This window comes from Crocuta crocuta, unplaced genomic scaffold (genome assembly GCF_008692635.1).
Source record: "Crocuta crocuta isolate KB4526 unplaced genomic scaffold, BGI_CrCroc_1.0 scaffold282, whole genome shotgun sequence".
Classification (NCBI taxonomy): Eukaryota; Metazoa; Chordata; class Mammalia; order Carnivora; family Hyaenidae; genus Crocuta; species Crocuta crocuta.
The window spans coordinates 7,821,320-7,847,776 of record NW_027529174.1 but is presented as its reverse complement, the minus strand read 5'-3'; the positions used below and the strand labels follow the sequence as shown (position 1 = coordinate 7,847,776).

At 35.6% G+C, this 26,457-nt stretch overlaps 1 protein-coding gene across 13 annotated transcripts in view; it reads right to left on the bottom strand.

The window, feature by feature from the left end:
- The window catches only part of COX7B2 (cytochrome c oxidase subunit 7B2), a 133,091-nt gene that overhangs the window by 73,331 nt on the left and 33,303 nt on the right, over positions 1-26,457 (bottom strand). For 9 of the 13 annotated variants that reach the window (XM_077757713.1, XM_077757712.1, XM_077757710.1 and 6 more), the window contains one exon: positions 10,652-10,707. The exons of 1 other annotated variant lie outside the window; for it this stretch is intronic. The gene's annotated coding sequence lies outside the window, so the exon portion shown is untranslated. Of the gene's footprint in view, positions 1-10,651; positions 10,708-14,297; positions 14,331-15,274; positions 15,291-26,457 lie in introns of those variants that run through there. 3 more of the 13 variants (XM_077757711.1, XM_077757715.1, XM_077757716.1) reach the window with 2 other exon arrangements.

The window sequence follows — 26,457 nt, the reverse complement described above, 5'->3', positions numbered from 1 at the left end:
AGAAGTTCATTTTAACATGTTGACTTCAGTTCAGCCCTGGATTTCCAAAAGAAAGAGGACCTAAAGATCTTTACAATGATCTGGGACTTAATTCAATGAAAAGGTCTCAGTTTAAAAAATACAGATACTTTAAAAATAATAATAAGGTGGAAATAATCCAAGTGTCTATCAGCAGTGAGTAAACAAAATGCAATACATACACACAATGGAGTATTATTCAGTCATAAGAAGATGGATGAACCTCAAAAACAGCATGCTAAGTGAAATAAGCAAGAACAAAAGAACAAATCTTATAAGAATTTACTTACATGAAATATTTAGAATAGGCAAATTCACAGAGACACAAAGTAGATTAGAGATTACCAGGGTCTCAGTGGAGGGGAGAATGGACAGTTTTTGCTTATGAGTACACTGTTTCTCTTTAGAGTGATGGAAAAGGTTTGAAAAATTCTGGTGAAGATTGCACAACACTGTGAATGTAATTAATGCCACCAAATTCTACACTTAAGGATGGACTTGTTACAGGGGCACTTGGGTGGCTCAGTTGGTTAAGCGTCCAACTTCAGCTCAGGTCATGATATCACAGTTCGTGGGTTCAAGCCCTGTATCAGGCTCTGTGCTGACAGCTAGCTCAGAGCCTGAAGCCTGCTTCTGATTCTATGTCTCCCTCTCTCTCTGACCCTCCCCTGCTTATGCTGCTTCTCTCTCTCTCTCTCTCAGAAATAAATAAAACATAAAAAAAATTGTTTTAAAAGATGGGCTATTACAATGTACATGCATATACATACACATATATACACACACGTTTTGATATACATAAATATATGTTTATAAACACGCATACATGTATATTTATATATTAAATACATAAATCCACATGTATTAATTATATACATATTAAATACATATATGTGTGTATGTGTTTATATATATATATAAAACCACAATAAAAATGTTTAAAAACAAGTGTACAGAAAGTGTTTTATAACTACTGACTGCTATTTTAAAGATAATTAATTTGTATTTACCTAACTCACTTCTCTACTTGATTGTAAAACATCCTAAAAATGCTTCTTCTGACAGTCTGTATCTTAATAAGCATTTCAATTCTGAGAGAGTCCAATTAAGTTTTTGTTTTATTTCCTCCAGTTTTAGAACAGGATTAACTAATAAAAGATAGAAAATATATTCCACTTGATAATAAAACACATTAAAAAATTTTTTTGCTGTAAATACTAACACACACATCCCCAGAGAACATGTTAATTTCACCAATATATTAATTTTACTAGGCTGTTATAAAAAAGAAGTTATATAAAACACAGCGAGTTGTAGATGTGTATACCACTTAACTCAATGTCTAGCACAGAATAAGTACTTAGTACCGCATGTGATATATTGAGAACAAAAACTACAGCTAGAACTCTGTTTAGAGCTACATTAATTTTAAAAAGTATACAGATTCAGGATAAAGCTTTAAACACTTTACTTTAGAATATGTCAATCTCCTAAACTCTCTTTTACTTTTTTTTTTTTTAAGAGAGAGTGAGTGACCAGGGAAGGGGCAGGGGGTGGGGGGAGAGGGAGAGAGAGAGAGAGAATGAATTCTAAGCAGGCTTTACTCTCAGCATGGAGCCCAATACGGGGGTTGATCCTGAGCCAAAATCAAAAGTCAGATGCTCAACTGACTGAGCCACCCAAGCACCCTTTTTTTACATTCTTTGTCCAGACCAACGGCTACTATGAGTATCAATCTCTTCATTACAAATTCAACTACTGAAAAATACTTTTAACAACTAAGATTTGAAACAGTCTTTTTTTTTCACTAAAATCATAATTGGAAACTTTAGATATCTAGAATGTCCTGTATTCCATTAATAACATAGCCAATCACACCCACAAAAGCTGATATTACCAAGATCCATTACAAACAAATGCCTATCCTTCCTTCATCTTTATCCCTCTCTATACTACAGAATAGGAAATCTACTTCACAGTAGAAGTTTCCAGATGCAAAGAAAGATCTGGTTATCACTGTATCAGAGGAGAGAAGATAAGGACATTAGCTGAAGAAAATTTTCAACACAGTCACCAAACACATTCAACTGGACTTTTATCAAAGATCCAATTAAATTAGAATTGTGTTATCTAGTCATTCTGTCTAACAAAGTTTTTCTATATGCAGTTTAGGTATAGAAATTTCTGCACAATATTTTCTAAGCATTCTATTTCCTAAGAGATGATCTTTTCAGTAATGCTCACTATTGGTTATTTAGTTACCATTCTTTATTGATATTTGAAGGCAGCTGTGAGTTTAGTAACAGTAGCCAATCTTAATTAGTTAGGGAAAAAAACCTGAAATTTTGCAAAATGTTCCTGGCTTCCAATTAATACTGTATTAATCTTTTCAGGCACATAACAAAATACCATAGACTGGGCGGCTTAAACAACAGAAATTTATTTCTCATAGCTCTAGAGACTGGAAGCCCAAGATCAAACTGCTGGCAAATTTGGCTCCTGGTAACAGCTCCCTTCCTGGTTTGCAGGGTGTCCTAACTCATTGTGTTCTCACATAGAGTTCTGGTCTCTTCCTCTTCTTATACTAATTATACTTACAATTCTTATACTTCTTAAATGTTTATTTATTTTGAGAGAGAGAGAGAGAGACAGAAAAGAGTGCACATGCAGGCAGGCAAGGGACAGAGAGAGAGGAAGAGGGAGAGAGAACCCCAAGCAGGCTCCGCACTGTCAGCTCAGAGACTGAAATGAGGCTTGATCTCAGAAACCATGAGATCATGACCTGAGCCTGAAATCAAGAGTCTGACTCTTAACCAACTGGGCCATCCAAGCCTGCCAATAATTCTTATACTTCTGATGCTAATCCCATTATGAAGGTTCCACTCACATGGCCTCATCTAAACTTTACCTCCCAAAAGCTCCATCTTCTAATACCTTCACATTAGAAGTTGGGGTTACAACTGGATTGGGGGAATACAGTCAGTCCATTGCACATATTTTGCACCTGTGTTTAAATCTGAAGTCAACACAGAACATTAAACATATTTCTTAAGTATCATCTCATTACAAAAAGTGTCACTCTGTGTAATTTTCTTGAATATTTTAGAATGTCCACATAAACTAGTGTGCATCAGACTCATGTTGGGGAGCCTGTGCAACATAGAAATAAAATTCAACTCAAACATGCAAGTACAGATATAAATTAATGAAACAATCAGCCTGTCTTTTTTACAGATGAAAAGTATTAGCAGGAAAAAAAAAACCTCTTCCTGTACTGATAATCTAAGGAAGATACTGGAAAGTTAAAAAGAAGAACTTAAATCCAACTCCTTTGCAAATTCATAACTAATTCTTGATTATTATATTCCTCTGATCTTGTGGAAATGCAATCTTCAAGTCATATTCATCAAATATTAATGGCCCACTATAATCATACATTTGTTTATAAAAATCAGGAATATATAATTTTGAAACAGGATTCATTATCAGAATGAGATGAGGCTCTTAGAAAAGTAATGACAATTAAATATCCATGAAGGGGTTTTTATAACATTCTTCTTTACATGTTCTTATACTGTCTCATGCTGTTTGTTGCCACAATTCAGAAACACCTAAAAGCAAGGCAGGATTTAAAGGACAATAATAATAATGAACTATAGAACAGATTTACAAATGAAGAAAGATAGAAAAAGTCAGAACTATTACATTTCAAAAGGCTGAGGCTGAAAACCTGAAATAACTGTAAACAAAGAAGACATGGAGAAAGTGAACATGAGTATTTTCTGAATCCTAGATGCCTAGAACATAAACCTATGAAACAGTATATTAAAATATACTACTGTGTTTCTGAAATGAAGCAAACAGCCTGTCAACCATACGCAAGATAGTTTCAAGAAAAATTTAGGTGAATTTATATGTTTTAGATAAGCAACAAATTTTGAAGGAGAATTAAAAGGTGTTTAGGTTACATCCCTATTCTATGGCATTTGAAATCATGCCAAAAAATTATGCTGCCTCAGAGGCAACACTTTGAAAGTAAAAACAACAACAACAACAAACACCATGAATAAACTACTTATATGTCTTACATTGACAATAATTTAGAACATCTGTAATATTTTAGGTGATCTAATATATTTCAGATAAAAGATACATAAAATGCACACACATATATATATATATTCAGAAAACCACTGTCAAATTTCATTAGCTAAATTAATTATTATTCCTCATTATATGAGAGTACAGATGGAGTATGGTCATAGAAGCCAAAATAGTTGTTATCTATGCTAGTTTTTCTTTGTTTTTTCAGGAAGACTGGACTGTGTCACTGAAAAGTATTTAATTCTCTATCAGACCCTGTGGACAGGCATCAAAGCACAATGTGGTCCATTAATCCTGGGTAGAGTAAAAGTATGAAGTATTTTGTGACGGTACAAACATGTCTAGATGCCTTATTGGTATTTATAGCTTCTCTCAAGTGTATGGGAGGCTGGAGAGGGTAGGTCCTTATTATTTAAACCTGGATCATTGGCAGCTTTCCTCTCATTCAACTTCGGGGGAAATCCTGCATGTCACAGTTAGAAGAAATGATAATGTACTCAAATTTCTTTCTGTAGCTTATCCTAAGACATGAGAATTCTAAATGGCATTTGGCTCAATCCCAGACATTTTATTACACTGATTTTGCCTTTCCTGGAGCTTTTTTTCCATTTTGAAATCTGCACCCAAACGATTACCTCAAGACCAAACCCTGAAATTAATGTCAATGTCCCTGGACTTCCTGTTTTGAGTCAGGTTCTTGAGCACTTAACTGCTTTATCAAAACATCTACTGATTATAATTTTTATGCTTTATTTTAAGACCATTTTCTCATTTTAACTCCTTTGAATCTCTGTGATTTTATAAATAGTGCCTTTATTATGGTCTGCTTCTGGCTTTCCTCACAGAATTTGCCCAGAGTCCCGGAGTAGAACAGACTATTTTTGTGCTCTCTTGAGGAGGCCTGTTCCCTAGCCCTCCTTTATTGTGAGTTTGTTCCAGGCTGTCGGCTGTCTCATGTTTTGATGTCTCTCTCCATTAACTAACTCTTGCCTTTCAACCAGTGAGCTTCAGTTTCTTATTTACTGCCTTCCTTGCTACAGCTCTTGGCTTACTGCTTCAGTCTGTGTGTCAATAGAATCCTTGGCAGCTTACTGTGTCATTTCTTGTTTCTCCTTCTCCACAGATAGCTTTTCACCAGTTTGATTTTCCAAAGATAGCCTGTCAACAGTTCAAAGTGTAGATTCTGTCTGTGGGCTCTTAGACTGTGTTCATTTTAATTATTAGCATGAGACAGCAAGGCTGACACATATAAGTGACCACCTATACTGTGTCACTGAAAAAGCATAAGGATTAAGTCCTGTCCAGGGTGCCTAAAATCCCAGATGACAGATTCATTTCTCCAATTTCCAAAACTTTAATATTCTAAGGAGAGCTTAAGCAAATTACAAATACTCTTTTCTATCTACCTTAGGATTTTCTATATAAACTACTGTGGAGGCACCTGGGTGGCTCAGTCGGTTAAGCGTAGGACTTCGCCTCAGGTCATAATCTCACAGTTCATGGGTTCAAGCCCCGCGTCGGGCTCAGTTAGCTCAGAGCCTGGAGCCTGTTTCAGATTCTGTATCTCCCTTTCTCTCTCTGACCCTCCCCTGCTCATGCTGTTGTCTCTGTCTCTCAGAAATAAATATAACATTAAAAAATAAATTAATTAATTAATTAATTAAACTATTGTGGCACTTACCATGTTATATAGTCTATCTTATATTGTATTATATATTGTAATTAATTTTGCTTCTGTGCCCCTAATAAGAATGTAAGCCATCTGCATAGGAATGGGATTCCAATCCTTATACCGTAGTATCTCAGGTAGCACATGGCAACAGGTCTAAATACACAGTTGTGGAGCTGATAAACATGAAATATAGGTGAAAAAGTGAGGAAATTCCAATGTATTTACTGTATTTTTTTCTTTTACTAAACTTTATACTCAATGTGAAGCTTTAACTCACAACCAGGAGATAAAGAGTGACATGACTGAGCCAGCTAGGTGTCCCTAGAGGCTCCAATGCATTTATTTTAACTGTAATACTAATAAGTATCAGAGAACTGAGTCAGTTGCTGCAACAGCAAATCTAAATAACAATGGCTAATACAGCATGGTGAATTTTTCTCATGCAATGAGAATTCTATAGGAAGCACATTACTGGCATAGATTTGAAGTTCAAGGATGTCATGTCTAAAATATCAATAATACTCCTGGTCTTTTAGGGTTACAAGGTGGCTGCTCCACTTCCTGTCATCATGTGTATCTTTCATGAATAAGGAAGAAAAGAATGGGCCAGAAGAAGACAAAGCAACATCTGTATCAAGAAAGCAAAACCTTTCTAGATTATTTCATCCAATTTCTGGTTATATTTCACTAGACAGAAGTATAGGAGATTGTTTCTTAAAATACCAAGAAGGATGAGATGATGAGGGGCTTGTATTTTTTTCTTCTTTTTTTTCCTGCAATACTGCAACTCCGTAAGTAGTGGGGAGAGGAGAATAAATATTGAGGAAGTCACAGGAAATCTCTGTCAGAGGGGTACTGATGAGCATGAGTGCTAGGAGAAGTCAATGTAAATAAAACAGAGAGCATATGAAACCAACTGATGGCTGCTTCTCCATCCTGCCCAGTAATGGCCGACAGGAGTCAAGCATTTGAATTTATAAGTCCTAGCCCTACTGAGGCATAAGTTTCATGGGAATCCTAACATAATGTCTTTCTATTTTTCATTCAGCTCTTCATGAGCTTCATAAATGAAGTTTTCCTGAGCATTTTCTATATATCTGACACTGTGATACATTGAATAAAATAACAATTGTCTTCAAGCTGCCAACTTTAATTAAGTGAACTTTTCAATATCAGTAGTGAGCACAGGATCATGCAGTGGTCCACTGAAGAGGTACTTAACTCAAAATGGGTATGTGCTTGTGGAGTGGGAGTTTAGTCAGAGAAGAATTGCTACAGAAGGCGAAAGTGAGGCTCACCAAATGACATGCAGAAGGGAGTTACTAGCATAGAGTATTAGTGCATAATGGCACAGGAAGGCAGGACAAGTAAAAAGTATTCTGAGATTTGTAATTTTTTAGTGGTGCAAAGCACAGAACTGAAAGGGCAAGGGCAACGGTAGTGAGAGAAATTAGAAGAGAAGTAATCAAGAAGCAGTGGGTCTTTTTACACAACAAGACACTAAGCCATTTTAAGCCAATATTAGTTTCATGCTTTAGGAAACTTATCCTGGTCCTACTGAAGACCGTTTACTGGACAGATAACACCGGAAAGAGAGGATTCAGTTAAAGGACTATTCTAACTGTTCAAATGAAAAATATGTAGGCCCATCTCAAAACAATGCCAGAGGAATTGGGGGAAAAAAAAAAAGATAATTGACTCTAAAGACATTAAACAAGTTTAAAAAACACATTCACCAAATGCTGTGTTGACATGTGTACATGGTGAGGAATGGAGGGCAGGCAGGAAAAACAAGTATAGAGGTAGTGCAGAAATGAGGGTAAAGAAATATGATAACTTTCACTTCTTCACTCATTCACTAATTCAATAACAATGATTGAGCCAATTTTCCTAAAGATAGCATATGTTTGCAGTCAGACATAATAATATACACACCTGTTCATATTAATGTCTACACATGTGACAAAAGCACAACTTGAGGCAACCTCACCAAGAAAACAGTCACTCAGTCACTGAGAAACCTAACAATGTGCTCTTGAATCACGGATGAACAGCCTACTTCCTAAAGTAAATCTCAAAGGCCAGGGGAATAATATAAAACACCAGATATTATTAAGCAAAGCACAGGCCTGATCAATACCATGTTTCCATAGTGAGTTACTTAGGAGCATTCAAAACAACTTATTAAGGAAATGAGAAACTTATTAAACTGAACTCTAGTAATTAAAAATAAAATCTGTTATCTAACATATCAGGTAAAAATTATTAAACCATAAGGAAAATGATGCAGGCTTCACAAAGCCAATCCATACCTAAAGAGAACAGCAAGAGACAAAGGAACTGATTACAGTCCCAGGTCCAAAAAAACCAACACAAGTGATGAGTTGGAAGCATGCAACAGTTTCTAAAATTAGCATTCTATTATCCTGCCTTTACATTATGCATAAAGGTGCCATAAGGTTCACTAACCCAATAGGCCTTGTCACTGCTGCTACCAGTTCAACCATGCTATTAACAGGGAATCTTAATGCACTCTCCGGTTTCAAAGAAAATGTATAGATGAATGAATAAGGCCCAATGTAATTCTGGCTTCCTGACAAGAAGAGTATTCATATTAAAGAATCCTTCTCCTCTTTTTCAAAAGATCGGTTTCCTCTATGTTTGTGCAGTGGGAGACTATTTGACCTTAAGGACAATGGAATCAACAAATTAGCAGAAATGACTACGATTAAAACAAATGCATAGCACAGTGGTTGTAAACTCACTTTGAAGTGAAAAAAATCTGGATTAGAATTTCCTAGCCTCTCTAGGCTTCATTAATAATATAGAAATAATAGCACCTAGTTCACAGAATTACTGTGAGAAATAGATGCTTATGAGGTACCCAGTTCCAAATCTGAAATAAATAAGTCCTAAATAGACATTAACATAAAAGATGGATTAACAACATCTTGTGATGTTGTACATCTTGTGAAATAATGATTTGCATTTCCCTTTTACAGGAGATGAGATTAAAGCTCTGAGAGGGCCAGTGACTTGTCCAAGGTCACAATGCTAGTAAATTATCAGAACCAGGATTCAAGTACAGAACAACTGTGGTAGATAGCAGATTGCTCTATTTTTTTATTCTACATTTTTTAAAGATTTTTTAATGTTTTATTTATTTCTAGGAGAGAGAGAGAGAGAGAGAGACAGCGTGAGCAGGGGAGGGTCAGAGAGAGAGGGAGACACAGACTCTGAAACAGGCTCCAGGCTCCGAGCTGGCAGTCAGCACAGAGCCCGACACGGGGCTCAAACCCACGAACCGCGAGATCATGACCTAAGAGAAAGTCGGACACTTAACCGACTAAGCCACCCAGGCGCCCCATTATTCTACATTTTAGAAGACATCCTTTCAAAAAGTCAGGACTTAATTTAAATATGGTCCTGAGCTTATGGCTTCAGAAGTAAATGAAAGAGGGAACATACAGAAGAAAATAAAAGCAAAAGCAGTCTACTGTAAAAAGCTCGTACTATAGTCCTATACATGATCAAATTTAGAACAAAGAACCTGTGGGAAATGGTTAAAACAATCAAGATAATTTAGTCTGGAGAAGAGACAATAGGAAGAAATATAATTGCAACTACAAAATTTACAGAAATGTAATTTAAAACATTATGCACACTTTCAGTTTGCAACGATGATTTAATTATTCCCAAAAGACTAAAAATTAAATGTAACAAAAAATGACAGTTTTTTGTTGTCAATTTTGAATAAGAGTTTGTGGGGATGGAAGTGATTTCAAGGGACAGGTGAGAGCTCTATTTATGATTCATGGATGAATTACTATGTTTATATTTGCAAATTCTGTAGCTATTGCGGAGCTGCTGGATTTTAAGGAAATATTAAAACCTGGATTATTTTTCACATGATGCACATTTCAAAAACAAAATGTAATATCTGAAATTTCATCTTTAATTATTAAAGAACCCATGAGTTTACCAAAAAAGAAACCGCTCATTGCAATTTTCCACTTAACAAAGTTATTACCAGCAAATAATTTGATTAGTATGTAAAAATATATTTCAGTGTATAATTTCACACTTACTAAGTGATATATTACTTGCCATTATCTTGAGATGAAGAAGTTTAGGGACTAGATGTTTCCAAATTCTACTTTCAAACTGACCACTGATTCCAGATATAACCACAAATTAGGGCAAGAAAAAAATAAAATGCATATTTCTTGACAGTTACACACCATACTGATCAAATCAACCTAGTATAAAAAAAGGACCAGCAACATTTAATAACAAACATATTATTAAAAAATGTCTAAATTTCTCATGAACCCATAATTACAGAACCACACCAGGGGGCGCTCTTAACACTGAAATGATGGATAACATATTTTAAAACACATGGTGGTCTCAGTTGGCCAAAATGAGTTGTTTTTTTTTTTCTAGGCATGCAGTACTTGCAACAAGTGCTTATCTCTTGAAAATGTTTGCTGGCAACATACACATTTTCTTTTACATCCAAAATGTTTGTGTTGTTAAGACTATCAAGTTAGTCTACCAAGAAAAACATTTTCTGCTGATAGGAAACATCTTATTATGGAAACATTTGTCTATTTTACTGGCATTTGTCTCTTACTCTTTCTGTGGTTATGCAGGTTCTCAATAGTCAACAAACTGCTTAAGAGTTCATAAAACTTTAAAAAGGTTTCACTGCCCATTTAATTTTTTACAAAATTTCTAACTAGATCTTCAGTTTCCCCCTTCCCACCATGAAAAAAGAGGTCATCTAAAATTGACACAGATAGCAAAATTCTAATCTGGGCAGTATTATAGGCCATTTCCATATTTTCTCATTACCTGGTAAGAATGTTTAAGCCCAGATGCTCTTCTCAGGAAATTCAAAATTCAGACTCCTAAAAATATAATTAGAAATTCAGTGTGAGGCTTCAAGAAAATAGAAAAAGGCAAAAGGTAAATTTGGGCTATATTACCTAGAAAATCACCATTTACTACTCCATCAATAGTAAGCATTTTTATACAAATGACATCTGTTTCAATAAGCTTTAAGTAAACAACTTCAAGCTGAATCAAAAGGATCACGAAGTTTGTGAAAGAGACAGAGTTCCCAGTCTTCCTATGGTAGTAGAGAGAGGGTTGTAAACTTTTTCCAACCCATTAGTTGAGATCACACCCTTTTTCTAGCAGCTGCCTCCATGACTCTACCTGTGCCTAAACTGGAAGAGTTCTGGACAAGGTTAACCAAGGATGGAGAGCAGGTTATTACCTCAAATATGGGTTCAGGGAAACATGAATGCACCCATCTATGTTTGCACCCTAAATGAAATTCATCAGGATATAATATTTCAAATCCTTTTGATAAGAACAAATTTTTCATTCTAGAACAAAAGTAAGGGTTTAAAGTAAAATACAGCTGGAGAAAACAGATACATTTATTTATTACTTTGGATCAAAGTATATGTGAATGATGGAAAGTCCTACCTACCCAGAGGTAGACTTTAATGTAATTTTTGAGTAAATGGAGGGGATGGAAGAAAAAAAGAACACAGAACTGGGGCGCCTGCATGACTCAGTAGGTTAAGCATCTGACTTCAGCTCAAGTCATGATCTCATAGTTCATGGGTTTGAGCCTCATATCGAGCTCTCTGTCAGTACAGAGCCCACTTCTGAACCTCTGTCCCCCTCTCTTTGCTCCTCTCCCTCCCCCCTCTCAAAAATAAACANCAAAAAAAAACAGAACATGGGATGAAAAGAGATCAGGCTATGGAAGAGAAAACCCTGCATGAAGAAGTATGTTTGGAGTCGGGTGACTACTTTTACGTACATTACTCCCTCTTGATCTTTGGAATGAAAGAAACAATTACTGAGACTAACCAAGGAAAATGAAGCCTTGTTTGGTAAGAAGGAACATCTGACATAAACCAATCTGGCATATGGTAAAGCCACATGAGTTTCCATCAATAGGAAAGTTAGAAAGCTGTGGTTTAGGGTTCCATGTGGTCCATCCTGTTAGAAGCAGGCCCTTAGTTATTAGAAAATGAAGAGTTACTCTCCCCTAAAATTGGAATGGTTGCCAGAGAGCCAGCCACCAAGTGACCCATAACTTAGATAAGGTTCTAGTGCCACCTGAAAATAAGGATACCAATCAAAAAATGACAAATCTGTAAAATGGTTTAATGAAACGGATGGTAGGTATGAGAGGACAGAAACAAACAACGATGTCACAAAGCTTTTTTTATCTAAGCAAATGAAAGGATAGAGCTGTCATTTAGTGGGAATGGGAAAAAATAAGAAGAGCAGGTTACTAGAGGAAATCATTATTTTGACTTTGGATATGTGAATTTTATATGTCTGTCAGACATAGTCACGAGGAGAAATATAATGTAAGCAGTTAGCCAAATCAGTGTAGAGCTTAGAGAAGGACATCTAGCTATAAACTGGGCATTTTCCGCTCACTGCCAATATCTAAAGCCATGATCCATAAAAGGAAGTGAGTGTAGACAAAGAGAGAGGACACAGACAAAAACTAGCCTGGAAGTTGGTAGACTTAGGTGGCTCCAGCATCCGTGCCTCTTGGTGGTCATACCCTTGTATAATTTTCATTTTTTATAATGTGGACAGGACCTGTAACTTGTTTCTAACTCGATATATGTGACAGGGTGTATATGGATTATACTGTGTGATTATATAAGATTATAGCGCCCAGTCTTGCTGGAGTCCTCTGCTAGTTTACATTTATGAAGCAAACAGCCATGCCGTGGAACCACTTGGCAGAGAAATGAGTGTGGCCTCTAAAAACTAAAGGAAGCCTCAGGCTGGCATCTTGTAAGGTCTCCAGCCTCCAGCCAACAAGAAAATGAAGCCCTCACTCTTACAGTCTCAAGGAAATAAATTCTGCCAACTATTTGAAGAAATTTGGAAATAAATCCTTCTCTAGTCAAGCATTCAGATGCTACCTCAAGCACCAGCTGACACTTTGTCTGTAGTCTTGCAGAAGACCTAGTTAAGGTGTGCTCACACTTCTCACCTAAAGAAACTGAGATAATGTGTGTTGTTTAAACCACTAATTTTGTGGTAATGTGTTATGCACCAAGAAAAAAGTAATGCAGGCCCTGAGTTACTACAACATTTAGATGTAAGGGAGACATGAAAGAGCTAGCAAAAAAGACCAAAGAAAAAAAAGGCCAGGGAGGTAGGAGGAAAGCCAACAGAAAAGCATTTCTTCAAGATGCTTATCCCCAGATTCCTCAGAGAAATCTGAGACAAAGAGCAAAGGGGCAGGTGTCTGCTGTCCTTTGGAGGCTCACAGAGAACTGCCATTGAAAGGGACACAAGACCAGGGGCTACCTCAATTCTATCCTCTTTCTGAGGAGAAAGTGGTAAAATGCAGTTCTAAATAAATGAAATTTAGTCTTAACAGGCTCCCCAGAAGACCCAATTAGTGCCAGAGTTGTGCTACTTCATTGTTTGTAAGGCTTTGAAAGTTGGTATTTCAAAACTGGCTAACACTTAACACCAATCAAAGTCAGCTCATTTTAATTATGAAGTCGCTCACATAACCTATTTATAAACTTTGCATTGTTATGAGACATGCTTAGATTGGCTTGTAATTTATTTTTTTAAATCAATACAACCAAATCTAATGAGGATGTATTATGTGCAAGGCCGAGTGAACAGCTATAGTTCAGTGAAAGGAGCTGTCCTGCTGCTTTTGTACACGAATCATTTGTACACACACCCCCACTACGCACAGAGCGCTGGCACACAGTATCATTTCTACGCACAACCCTACTACGCACAGAGTGCTGACACACAATCAAAGGCTATGCTGTGCCCTAATATGATTAGCATTAAGCTTTTATCTAGATATATCTGTAGTTAGCATTCCATTTTTCTATAATACTTTGAAAGCAATTTCTTCTCTATGTATTAATTCAGTGAAGATGTACTGAGCACTTACTAAGGTACACGGAGTTGCAAACTGGATCAAACAGTTCACAATTACTGTACTGTAAGAATGATATTGTCCAAAATGTGTCCCTTTTATGTCCTCAATATACCTTATTTATGTATATGTGTATCTATCTACATTTACCTATATTTGTCTATATACACCCTGCCTATGCTATATGTATATACATACATACATATATATGCTATATATATATTTGTGTATATACTATATATGTATGTATGTATATATAGCACACATACATATACTATATATATAGCATGTAGTATACGCTACACATTTATTGTATATTTGTCTATAGATACACCCTGCCTAACTAGCAATACAACTCTGCCCCCTGCACTATCAGCTTTTCCCCAAGTTCCATTCTATCATCAAGGCTAAAAGATTTAAATCACTATGGTCCAGTCTGTTAATTTAGCAGTCTTCTTTATTATCAATAATATACTTGGCACTCTGAGGCAAGGGGAAATATAAGATACACAGTTATGTGCTCAATAAGCATTACTTAGCTGATTAGCTACGTTCCAAAATGACTGTGGTGGCCTGAATGAAAAAAGAAATATATATTTAGACAAGAAAATGTAAATATACTGTTGGATAAATATACACAGCTAAATAAAAAGAGCCTTCAAAATGTTTAAACCATAGTTTTCACTCAATAATTCGTTTAATATATTAGAGACAATTACTATTTTTGAAAAATATTCATATATAACTATGTTTAAAACTTAAATCTAGCCCTCTGCTTTCCCACAGCTATTACAGAGAAATACAGATTTATGTAACCTTATTTCCAACAAAATAGAAAGTATTTCATTTTATTACAAAACAAAGAAACAAATAACATATTTTTTCTGGGTGGTAAATTCTAAGAATTTATTATAAGGATCATTAAGGAAAAAATCAGAGTGCATATCTCCCTTAATGATCTTAAGCAAGATCGATAAATTGATTTGAAATGGCTAAATTAAAGTGTTGTACTGAACAAGATATACAGCTCCATACAGAATTTATACTGTGATTCTACTATCATTCATTGTGTTGTTGATATATCCATTATACCCATAGAAAATTATTTTTTAGGACAATCTGGTGAGCATTTTCAAAACCAGAAAAAGGCTGCTAAATGAACATAATTTTCTTGTACTTTACAAAATACACAATATATCCACATTGTACTGATAGCTCACCTGAAAAACATACTTCAATATTAATATCTATTTTACACTTCCCAAAAGGTAAGGCTTTACTACATTTTCATGTACAGTACTATATGAAGTTATGTGAGCACAATTTTGGTCTGTAAGCACTGCAAAATGTAAATCAATTACTAACACTTAATGAAGTATAGGTGTTTACCAGTGTCATATGAGTGAGAACAAATCGTTACTCTACAGAGGCCTAATACATAGCCTGCCAATACTATAGCAAGCTGCTGAAGCCATTATCCCTGATGAATGCAATCATTACAGAGCTAGATTTTGTACCATGTGCCCATGCCCCTTCAGGATCAAAACTCACTGGACCTAGGATACACATCTAATCCAAGGGCGGTGAATCCATTAGGCTGGCTTGTGATATTAGACGAGGACTGGTCCAACTAGAAAAAAAAATACTCGTGGCAATCTATTTCTTTCTCTTTGAATTTAAAATTTAAAAATGCCAAGAAAATTAAGGAGTGACAGAATTGAAGGTGATAGAGGACACAACCTATTTGAGGATACACGTGGAGAGGACTATAGAGTTGCCTCTAAATCAGAGGTGTTTTGGACCATGACAGAATCCAAGATGGTGCGTGGCCTCTGAAGAGCACTGACTTTGCATATGATACAAATCAAACTGTGGTCAAATAAGAAAACTTTACCCTTTTTCCCCAGCTTCATTGACATATAACACTGTGTAAGTTAAACGTATACAAGGTGGTGATCTGATATCCATATGTATTCAGAAACTGTTACCAAGATACCAAGATAAGGCCAGTTAGCACAACCATCACTTCACATAGTTAACATTTTGTGTGTTCGGGGGATGGGCTGGCGGGGGGGAGGGGTGGAGAACACTTGAGATCCACTTTCTAAGCAATTTTCAAGCATACAATACAGTACTGTTAACTACAGTCACCATGCTGTGTTTTAGATCTGTAGAATTTATTCATCTTATACCTGGAAGCACACACTTGACCACCATCACCCAACTGTCTCCCCCCATCCCACACCAGCAACAACCAATCCACTCTATCTTTCTGTAAGTTCAGGGGTGTTTTTTTTTTTTTTTTGAAGAGTCGACATATAAGTGAAATCATATAGTATTTGTCTTTCTGTCTGACTTACTCAATTTTGCATAATGCCCTCAAGGTCCATCCATGTCGTTGAAATGGCAGGATTTCCTTCCTTTTTACAGGTAAGCTATATTTTATATATTATACTATACACACACACCACATTTTCACTATCCATTTATCAATCAACAGACACTTAAACTTGTTTCCATATCTTGGCTTTCATAAATAATGCTTCAACAAACAAGGGAGTAAAATTATCTTTCCCTATGGAATGACTTCATTCCTTTAGAATGTGGGATTGCTGGGGCGCCTGGGTGGCTTAGTCAGTTAAGCGTCCGACTTTCGCTTAGGTCATGATCTCGCGGTTCGTGGGTTCGAGCCCCGCGTCGGGCTCTGTGCTGACTGCCAGCTCAGAGCCTGGAGCCTGTTTCAGTCTGTGACTCCCTCTCTCTCTGACCCTCCCCTGCTCACGCTGTCTCTCTCTCTCTCTCTCCTAGAAATAAATAAAACATTTAAAAAAAAAAAAGAATGTGGGATTGCTTAGAAGTGGGATTGCTGAATCACATGGTAGTTCTATTTGTAATTTTTTGAGGAACCTCTATACTATTTTCCACAGTGGTTATACTGATTTACATTCCCACCAACAGTACACAAAAGTTTCCTTTCCTCCACATCCTCTTGTGAAATCATCACTTTTATTGTGAGCAATAGGCTTGCAACAACCTAATCCTGTGTTTCTCCTAGGAGCAATGGTTTGGGTATTCTCTAGCTCCGTGTTTTTGGTGACTTCAAACGCCATAACTATTGTGAATAACAAGAATAGACAGTATATATATATATATTTTTTTTTAATTTGAGTATAGTGGCCACACAATGTTACATTGGTTCAGGTACACAACATAGTAATTCAACAACCCTAGATCTTATGCTATGCTCACCACAAGTGGAGCTACCATCTGTCACCATACAACACTATTACAATACCACTGACAGTATTTTCTATGCTGTGCATTTATTTCTGTGAATTGTTTATTCTATAACTGAAAGTTTGTATCTCCTACTCCTTTTCACTCATTGGGACTATCCCCCACACCCCAAATCTATCAGAATATATATTAAAACAGTAACTTTTTATAATGTATATGATCATCAAATCACAATATTTTACACCAGAAACTAACATATTGTAGATCAACTAAACTTAGAAGGAAAGAAAGACAGAGAGAGAAAGAGAGAGAGAGAAAGAGAGAGAGAGAGAAAGCGAGAGAGAGGGAGGAAGGAAGGACAGAAGGAAGGAAGGAAGAAAAGCACTGGGTTTCTGAGTACCAGAGGCTTTTGTTAATAGTTTACATGGTTCCAAGCATGACACAATGCGTGTTTCCTCAACCCCTGTCTGATTTGCTTCACTCCTTTTCCATGGTTCTCTCATTGTCTCTCGTATCTTACAAAATCATGTCGTTAAGTGATTTCTATACCTTTCGGGGTTTTTGACATGGTTTTTTATTCTAAACTTTCTATTACTTTTTATCTTTCAAAAGTGTTTCATGATATCATTAAAATGATATATACTGATTAATGAAAAAAATGAGTTTATATTGATATCTTTGATTCCAAACCAGTATCACAGGGGTCATTTTAGCCTTCCCCTCTTTCCTTATTTAAACTTATTTCTGCAATAGTGAGAAAACCCAGCTCTGATTATCTAAAGTTTATTTGTTCAATTCTAGCATATACATTAAAATTCTCGTATGTACAATATGTACGTAAAATACACACTTTGCTATTCTAATCAAGTTAGAAACACTTTTACTAATAAAATCACAGCATTTATATACATTTTTTTCTCTTCAGCTATACAATATACTGTTAAGATTCTTTTTCCACAATAATGTTGGTTATTTTCTCCACTATTGTCTTCAATGTGGTTATATTGTTCTTTTGTAACATAGTTAAGATTTATTTTCTAGTCTACATCCTATTTTGGCTTCTCCCTACTTCCTCATTTTAATTTTATATTTGTTTATATTGGGGATATGTAAAATCTTACTACTATTATTCCAAGAGTCAGAGTTGTACAAAAAGATATGCCAACAGAAGTGTCATTAATGGTATATTTTAATTCAACTGACTCTAATTTACAAGTCATGAATTTAAATGTTTTCCACTTCAATTCTAGAACCTGTATTTGCTACAGGCAGTTCTGTGTAACTATAGATTTTCATATAGGTAGAATGAGAAAATCTAAAAGCAAAAGAATCAGGGCATCTGGGTGGCTCAGTCAGTTGAGTATCTGACTTTGGCTTAGGTCATGGTCTCACTGTTTGTGAATTTGAGCCCTGTATCGGGCTCTGGGCTTACAGCTCAGAGCCTGAAGCCTCCTTCAGATTCTGTGTCTCATTCTCTCTCGGTCCCTCTCCCACTCATGCTCTGTCTGACTGCCTGTCTCTCTCTCAAACATAAATAAGACATAAAAATTTTTTAAAAATAAGCAAAAGAATCAAATGTCTTACCTGTAGATAGTCCAAGGGAATTCAGCTTCTTTAAAATTATTTTAATCAAGAAATATTTTAACAGTATAAATCAAAACAAGATATATGGAGTAGAGTGTAATTTTTAAGTTAGATTTATTAATTAACTTCTTAGTGAATCTTAATCATTTGGAACAGATATAGTACAATCTCTATTAATACATGCACCAACATATATTAACTTACCACTTTTTAGGGCTTTCCCATTTACTTTAGCTAACTGGCTACCTAACACACCAAGTTTTAAAAAAAATGTTACAGAAGTTAGTAAAACCTCTAAAATAGAATTCTTCAAGGTATTTCTCTTTACAAACGACATGAAAGGAACTCTTAGTATGAATCCCACAAGAGTCCTAATAGTACTCAAAAGTCAAGATAGCTGACAGACTCGAGAATATAAATAGGTAAATTCTATAATTGCTCTAACCAAGACCGTAGCCACTAGCCATATATGGCTATTGAAACTGAAATTTAAACTAGTTAAAATATAGTAACTGCATTTGACAGGTCAGACATTTCCATCATTCCAGAAAGTGCTACAGGACAACACTGTTCTACTCTTTAAGTTCCATGAGGATACAGGCTAGTTTCCCTGAGCTGGCACATTAATAACCACTCAAAACATATTTGCGAATGCAATGACTAAAGGCAAAATATCAGGAACAAAATAAAGCAACATTAACAAGAGACATTAACAAGAGACAGGATCAGACACTGAAATGAATATCCTTGTATATCCTATAAAATTCAGTCATCAAAATAATATAGTCTTATAATGGAGTATTATAAAGCCATTAAAAGGGGTGTTTAGAAAAATTAATGACTTGGAAAGATAGTCATGTTCTACAGTTAAGCAAAATAAACCATAGCAACATTTTAATGGGAAATAAATATGAAACTATAAACATTATAAAGAGAGTGAAGCCTAGTTATCAGATTATATTTTACCTTTCATTTAGTCAATTTATGTTTCCTAAAGTTTTTAAAATAATGTTTTAATTCAACAGAGGAAAAATCAAGATTTTTTGTTGTTTGTTTTGTAAAGTTTATACATTTAACTTAAGCCTAGATGTAGGATTTATTCCCAAAGAAATTAACAAAACATACTTATCAAAAATAATTATATAATTTTTACTTCATTATAAAGAAATAAAGATTTCTATATAAGCGTGTTCAATATTTATTTCTAATAAAATATGAAAAGAGAGTAACAAAAATAAATGACAATAGTCATAGAAGAAAGCATAATGAAGGCATTAAAACATGCTTTTGAACAATAATTAAACATACAGTAAACTAGCATGCACATTATGCTACTCTGATTTATGGGTGGAGTGAGAAAAAAAAGCTAAAAATTATATAGATAATATGATCCTAAGTTTATTGAACTTAAATAATGTAGAGGCAACAGACAGGTAAAGTTTAGGCAGTTAAATACATGGCCCCAGAGGACAGACAATTAACTGTTTTAAATGGATTTCTCTGGGTGTTAGGTAACATTTTTTTCCTTCATACTTTTTTAATAGTTTAAAACTGCTCAACATTAAGTCCGGTTTTGTTTTATGATCATAAAAATAAAATGACATCTATACATCCAAGTTCTGAATTATCTGCTCCTCGAAGTTCCTACAGGTCAGTGAGGGATTAAAGCCAGGGAGAGGATATGACTACAGGATGAGGATGGGTAAGATTTCTGTCCAAAGCCCATGACTAACATCACCTGTCTCAGCTGTACTTCACACACTCACCTCGGCTCAGCACTAGGGAACTGGGGCCCTGGCTTTTCCTTCTCAGGACTACCTTACGTGGATTTTATTTGCCATGTTGTTCCTAAGTTTTATTCCTCAACTCCAAAGTCTAGTTTCTACTCCTTTAGTCTCCTCTCATAGTGCTTCACCTGGACAGAGATTTAAAAAAAATACAGGAAAAGTTGCACAGGATATTCTCTCTTGAAGAAAAGATGCACAGTAATTGAAGACCAAAACTATTTTCTAGGAGGAAAGAGATTTTTTGAGTAACTGAGAAAAGTCTAGGTCAAAGCTATTATGACAATTTTTATACCCATCCAAAGTCATCACAGCTAAAGTTTTTATTTTTGTTATTTATTTATTTTTCTTTTTTAAGGAGGCAAGCATATTTGCAGTGGAAGAAAATCACAACTATAATGACTTCAAAATTTCAGATAGGTGAAGCGGTGACTAGGAGGAATAAAAGGAGCTGGAACAACAGTGATATGGTCTGATAGAACTAGTAACAAAGGTACAAATCTTTAAATGTAAAAACAAAAGTTGAAGTGATCACAGGCAGAAAGACTGAAAATGTTGTCAGTATGATACACACGAACATGACAAGTGAAGAACAGAATGGAGAGGATAAGCACATGATGACAAGGAAGGTGGCCTAGTGGTTTAGGGCACAGAAGCTGAAGCTTGACTGCAACAGTCAAAATATCCCAGCTATCACCAGCTGTCTAACCTTCAACAAGTTACTTAACCTTTCTTATACCTCAGGTTTCCCTACTATGAAAGGACGACGGTAACAATACTTACCCCACACAGCTCTGAGAAGAATAAAATTATACCACATAGTAAGTTTAATAAGTACTAGCTGATTCGGATTGTGACGTACAGAACAACTATTTCAGTGGAATCCATTTTATTTGGCCTACAAACACCATAAAATGCCAATTTCTATGTAAAATTTAAGTACTAGTTTGAACTGAAGTCATGAATACTGGCCCCTAGTTGTAGTTCTTCTACCTGGAGGTGATCTGTGGGCTCACCATTTTCTTTTTGAAGCCCCAGTGGTGTCATGAGGAGGTGTACTGGGGTAAGTTTTACATTCTCTCGCTGCTTTGAAATTCCTATGATCTATATAGCTGGGAGAAAAAAAGTGTTTTAATACTGCTGCTTACAAAATATTTTCACAGTAGGAACTGAAATAGTGGAGCATTTCAACATATTTATGTAACAGCTAAATTAAACAAAGAGCGAGTACAATTTCCCAGTGGGAAAGCTACAGAAGTAAAAACTGATCAAAACAAAAGAGTTTTCAGAATGTATGCAGTACTAAAATTTCAGTGCACAGAAGAAAAGCCCTGAAAAACCAATGCTGGTGGGAGCAGAGGAGTAAGAAAGAATACACTAACCATTTTTTTCTCCTTTCCTTCATAGCCTCATAGAGAGGTGGAAGGAATACTGACAACAGATAAAATAAATTCCACCAACAGTTATATCTTTCAGTATCATAATGTAATTTAACTAGTATGTATTATCTTATAATTAATTTAGTTAGGTTTTTAACTATTAAAAGCAGGTGGGGATTTTGAAGAATTTTTAAAAATCTCATATCTGGCCTCTAAGAGCCTATCTAGATGTATGTATATATGTATATTCACAAAATAAGCCTATATATAAAATATGTCATATATAATTGGGTACATTAAAATACATGGCATTTTATATACCTTTTTATATGCCACAGAGTAAGATATATATACACACAGTTAAAGATGAAAGGTAGAATGCATTCAGGTACACAAATAAATGACCTAACTCTGGGATCATAAATCCAAATGATTTTCAGGTCCAGGAAGGCCAAGTAAATCAGTACAATGGGCAAACAGATACTGAACCAAACTGAAGTACGTTTTCTCAGAAAAGCTGCTCACTAAGTGCCTGTGGACTGCTGCCAACTTGGAATGGAGGTCCAGGGCTCCCAGATCTTCTCATTTTTTAAAAAGAAACAAGAATTTAAAGGTACATGCAAAATCTCTCTCTCCCTCGTGTGTGTGTGTGTGTGTGTGTGTGTGTGTGTGTGTTGCAATCTAATTTTAAAACATCGTATAAATCAAGCAGACACATCTCTGAGGCATATGTAGCCTATGAGCTGCTAGTCTACAATCTCTGGTTTTATTAAGTGCTACAGAAAAATATTTGTTGACACTTTATAATGCTTCAGATGTTTAACAGACTATAACATTTTTTCTCACAAAAACCTTATTATACCACTTTATGCAATTTTATGGGGAAATTGAAGATCAAGGAATATAAATGTCTACACAGTCACATATCCAATAAGCAGAAAATTTGGTTTCAAAACTAGATTTGTCCAACTCAAATGTCCATACCTTTTCCATTATACAACTCTATCAAAAAAGGATGTGTGAAAAAGAGAATTTTATGTTAGACATGGGAGGGTAGGTAAGACTTGGGCAACCAAGAGGGAGATTTGAAATGGTTTTTAGTTAAAAGCAATTTGTGAATACTGAGAGGAAGGAATGAACATGGTATTTTTAAAGAATACCTTGCAAATTGGCCTTGTGCCAGTAGATATTTCATAGTGGCAAAATCACAGAAAGTGGATCACAAATAAAACATAAATAATATTTAACATATACCACAAAACAGAACATTAAAAGCTAATAAGCTGAAGATATTGCCTTTTTCTATTCATGTTTTAATGGGAATAGTACATTTCCTTAAGTTTATTAGCTTTTAATGTATTACCAATGTCAAGCAATGACAACATCCTTTTTTGGCTTTACTATTTTCCTGAGAGACAGATTCTGAAAATCAAGCCGACACATTTACATGAATAAAATTATCTGATATACTGTCCTCCTAATCAGACAACCAAAAGCAACCCTGAAATAAAGCTATTCCTATATTAAAAAAAATAGTATCCTTTCTAAGTGAATTATTCATAAGTTACATTCCTTATGTTCATCTAAAGATACTCAGTTCCCCTTAACATCCCCTCTGACATCCCAGAGAACACGATCGACTCCTCAAAGGAGTTAAAAAGCTTCCTTGATCATTGCAAAGAAAAAAGCTTCCTTTATCACTGCACAGATCATAGCAAACAATGTAATTTACATTCTTAAACAAATAATTGTTTAGTTTCAAACTCACAAGAAGACTTTGATTCCTTTAAAAATCTAAATTGTACTATCTCCATTAAAACAGACTTCTCTTTAAAAGGAAAATCAGAAAAACAACATAAAATATGAGAAATGAGGTTATTTATCTCACAATCAGCCTTGAAAAATGGACCAGTGTTGCCAGAACCTCTGATGTTTATTTTCTTCAAAAGAAACTGGATTTTTTTAACGTAAAGTATCTTATTTTTAATTTAAAGCTAACTTAGTTAATATATACTATGATGATGATTTCAGGAGCAGAATTTAGTGATTCATTGCTTACATGTAATATCCAGTACTCATCCCAACAAGTGCCCTCCTTAATGTCTATCACCCAGTTTAGCCCATCCCCCCACCAACCTCCCCTCTGTCAGCCCTCAGTTTATTCTCTGTATTTAAGAATCTATTATGCTTTGTCTCCTCTGTTTTTATCATATTTTTGCTAACCTTCACCTATGTTCATTTGTTTTGTTTCTTAAATTCCACATGAGTGAAATCATATATTTGTCTTTCTGACTTATTTTGCTTGGCATATTACACTCTAGTTCCATCCACATTGTTGCAAATGGCAAGATTTCATTCTTTTTGATCACAGAGTAATATTCCAGTGTGTGTGTGTGTGTGTGTGTGTGTGTGTGTGTTTATATACACATATATATACCACTTCTTCTTTATCTATTCATCACCAGATGAAAATTGAGCTTTCTATTACTTGGCTATTGTTGATAATGCTGCCATAAACACTGGGGTACATGTGCCCCTTCAAACCAGCATTTTTGTATCCTTTGGATAAATACCTAGTAGTGCAATTGCTGGGTCATAGGGTACCTCCATTTTTAATTTTTTGAGGAACCTCCATACTGTTCTCCAGAGTGGCTATGCTAGTTTGCATTCCCACCAACAGTGGAAAAGTGGTCCCCTTCTCTGCATCCTTGCCAATATCCTGAGTTGTTCATTTTAGACATTCTGAGAGGTGTGAGGTGGTATCTCATGGTTTTGATTTCTATTTCCCTGATGATGATGTTGAGCCATCCTTCCAAGTGTCTGTTAGCCATCAGGAGGTCTTCTTTGGAAAAGAGTCTGTTCATGTCTTTTGTCCATTTCTACACTGGATTATTTGGTTTTTTGAGTGTTGAGTTTGGTAAGTTCTTTACAGACTTTGGATACTAACCCTTTATCTGATATATCATTTGCAAATATCTTCTCCCATTCCATTGATTGCCTTTTAGTTTTTGTTCATTGTTTCCTCTGCTGTGCAGAAGCTTTTTATTTTGATGAGGTATCAATAGTTCATGTTTGCTTTTGTTTCCCTTGCCTCTGGAGACATGTTTAGTATGAAGCTGCTGCGGCTGAGGTCAAAGGGGTTGCTGCCTGGGGGTCCCTCTAGGGTTTTGATGGTTTCCGTCTTACATTTAAATCTTTCATCCATTTTGAATTTTTTTTTCATGCATGGTATAAGAAAGTGGTCCCATTTCATTCTTCTGCATGTCACTGTCCAGTTTCCCAACATCATTTGCTGAAAAGAATTTTTAAGACTTTGGCTGTTCAAAACAATTTTTAACATTTAAAAACCGCAGACCTCCTTCCTCCTCCCCCAGCTTGTAACATCTAGATAAAGACTGCCATAGTGATAGGATAGGATTAAAACACAAGGACCTACTCATAACGACAAAATCTATTAGGCATTTAAAATATTGAAATGTTAAAACTATAAAAGATGATTTTAGAACAAGAAATTGGTGGGGTTACTTTCTCAGTCTTAAGGAAGAGGGAAGGCCTTCCAAGGCCATCAACCTATACACAGAGCCTTAAAGGAAATGTAGGAGTTAGCCAGGGTTGGGGACTAAGTGGGATATAATTGTGGCAATGTTCAAACAGAAGAAATGATTTATACAAATATAAGGAGAAAAGACACTGCTAGTTAAATTGGGAAATATAAAGGTCACTCATTGACTTTCTTTACTGTACACTTTCCCCAAAATTTCCCAACAAAGTGAAGAAAGCATTGTAGCATCACTTATATTTTAATATACTAGCTCAAGCAGCAAGTGAGTTTCAGGCCACTTTTCATTAATGAAAAGATTTGCTCTACATTTAATACAAGAGGAGGGGGAGGAAATATATAGAGATTATTCCAGTGCTTTAATATACTGCATTTCAAAGTTAAACCTGACCTAATTATTTGGTTTGGAGTAGGCTGCCACCNAGAAGATCGATTCAAGTTACGTCTGAGGGGAGTCCTCTGAGCCTCTTGTATTTCCACATTTACTTCCTTCCCCAGGTCGGGGAAGTTCTCTGCTATAATTTGTTCCAGGACTCCTTCAGCACCTTTCCCTCTCTCTTCGTCTTCTGGGATTCCTATGATACGGATATTGTTGCGTTTGACCGTATCGCTGAGCTCTCGAATTCTTCTTTCCTGTTCCTGGATCAGTTTGTCTCTTTTTTTGTCAGCTTCTTCTTTTTCTATAATGGTGTCTTCTAAATCACTTATTCTCCTTTCTGCCTCTTGAGGGCTTTTTTAAACACTACAGCTCTACCTCCCCAATTCAGATTCTGATGGGTACCATATGCAAGTGTAAGTGATTGTATGTATATGTGTGGGTATGCATGTGTGTATTTGGGTTCAAGGTGTTTTAAAGGTTGTCAATGACAGCCCTAGCCTTCCGCATCTGATAGAGAAGTGTCTTATTCTTGAGGTATATAAAGAAGAAAAAAAAGCTGGAAATCAAGGTAACTATTCATAACAGTAACTAACATAAAACAGGATTGACCACTTTGATAAAGCCATTTCAGGGACACCTAGATGGCTCAGTCAGCTTAGCTTCCAACTTTTGATTTTTTGGCTCAGGTCATGATCATGTGGCTTTTGAGTTTGAGCCTTGCATCAGGGTCTGCACTGACAGTGTGCACCTGCTAGAGATTCTCTCATTCTCTCCCTTT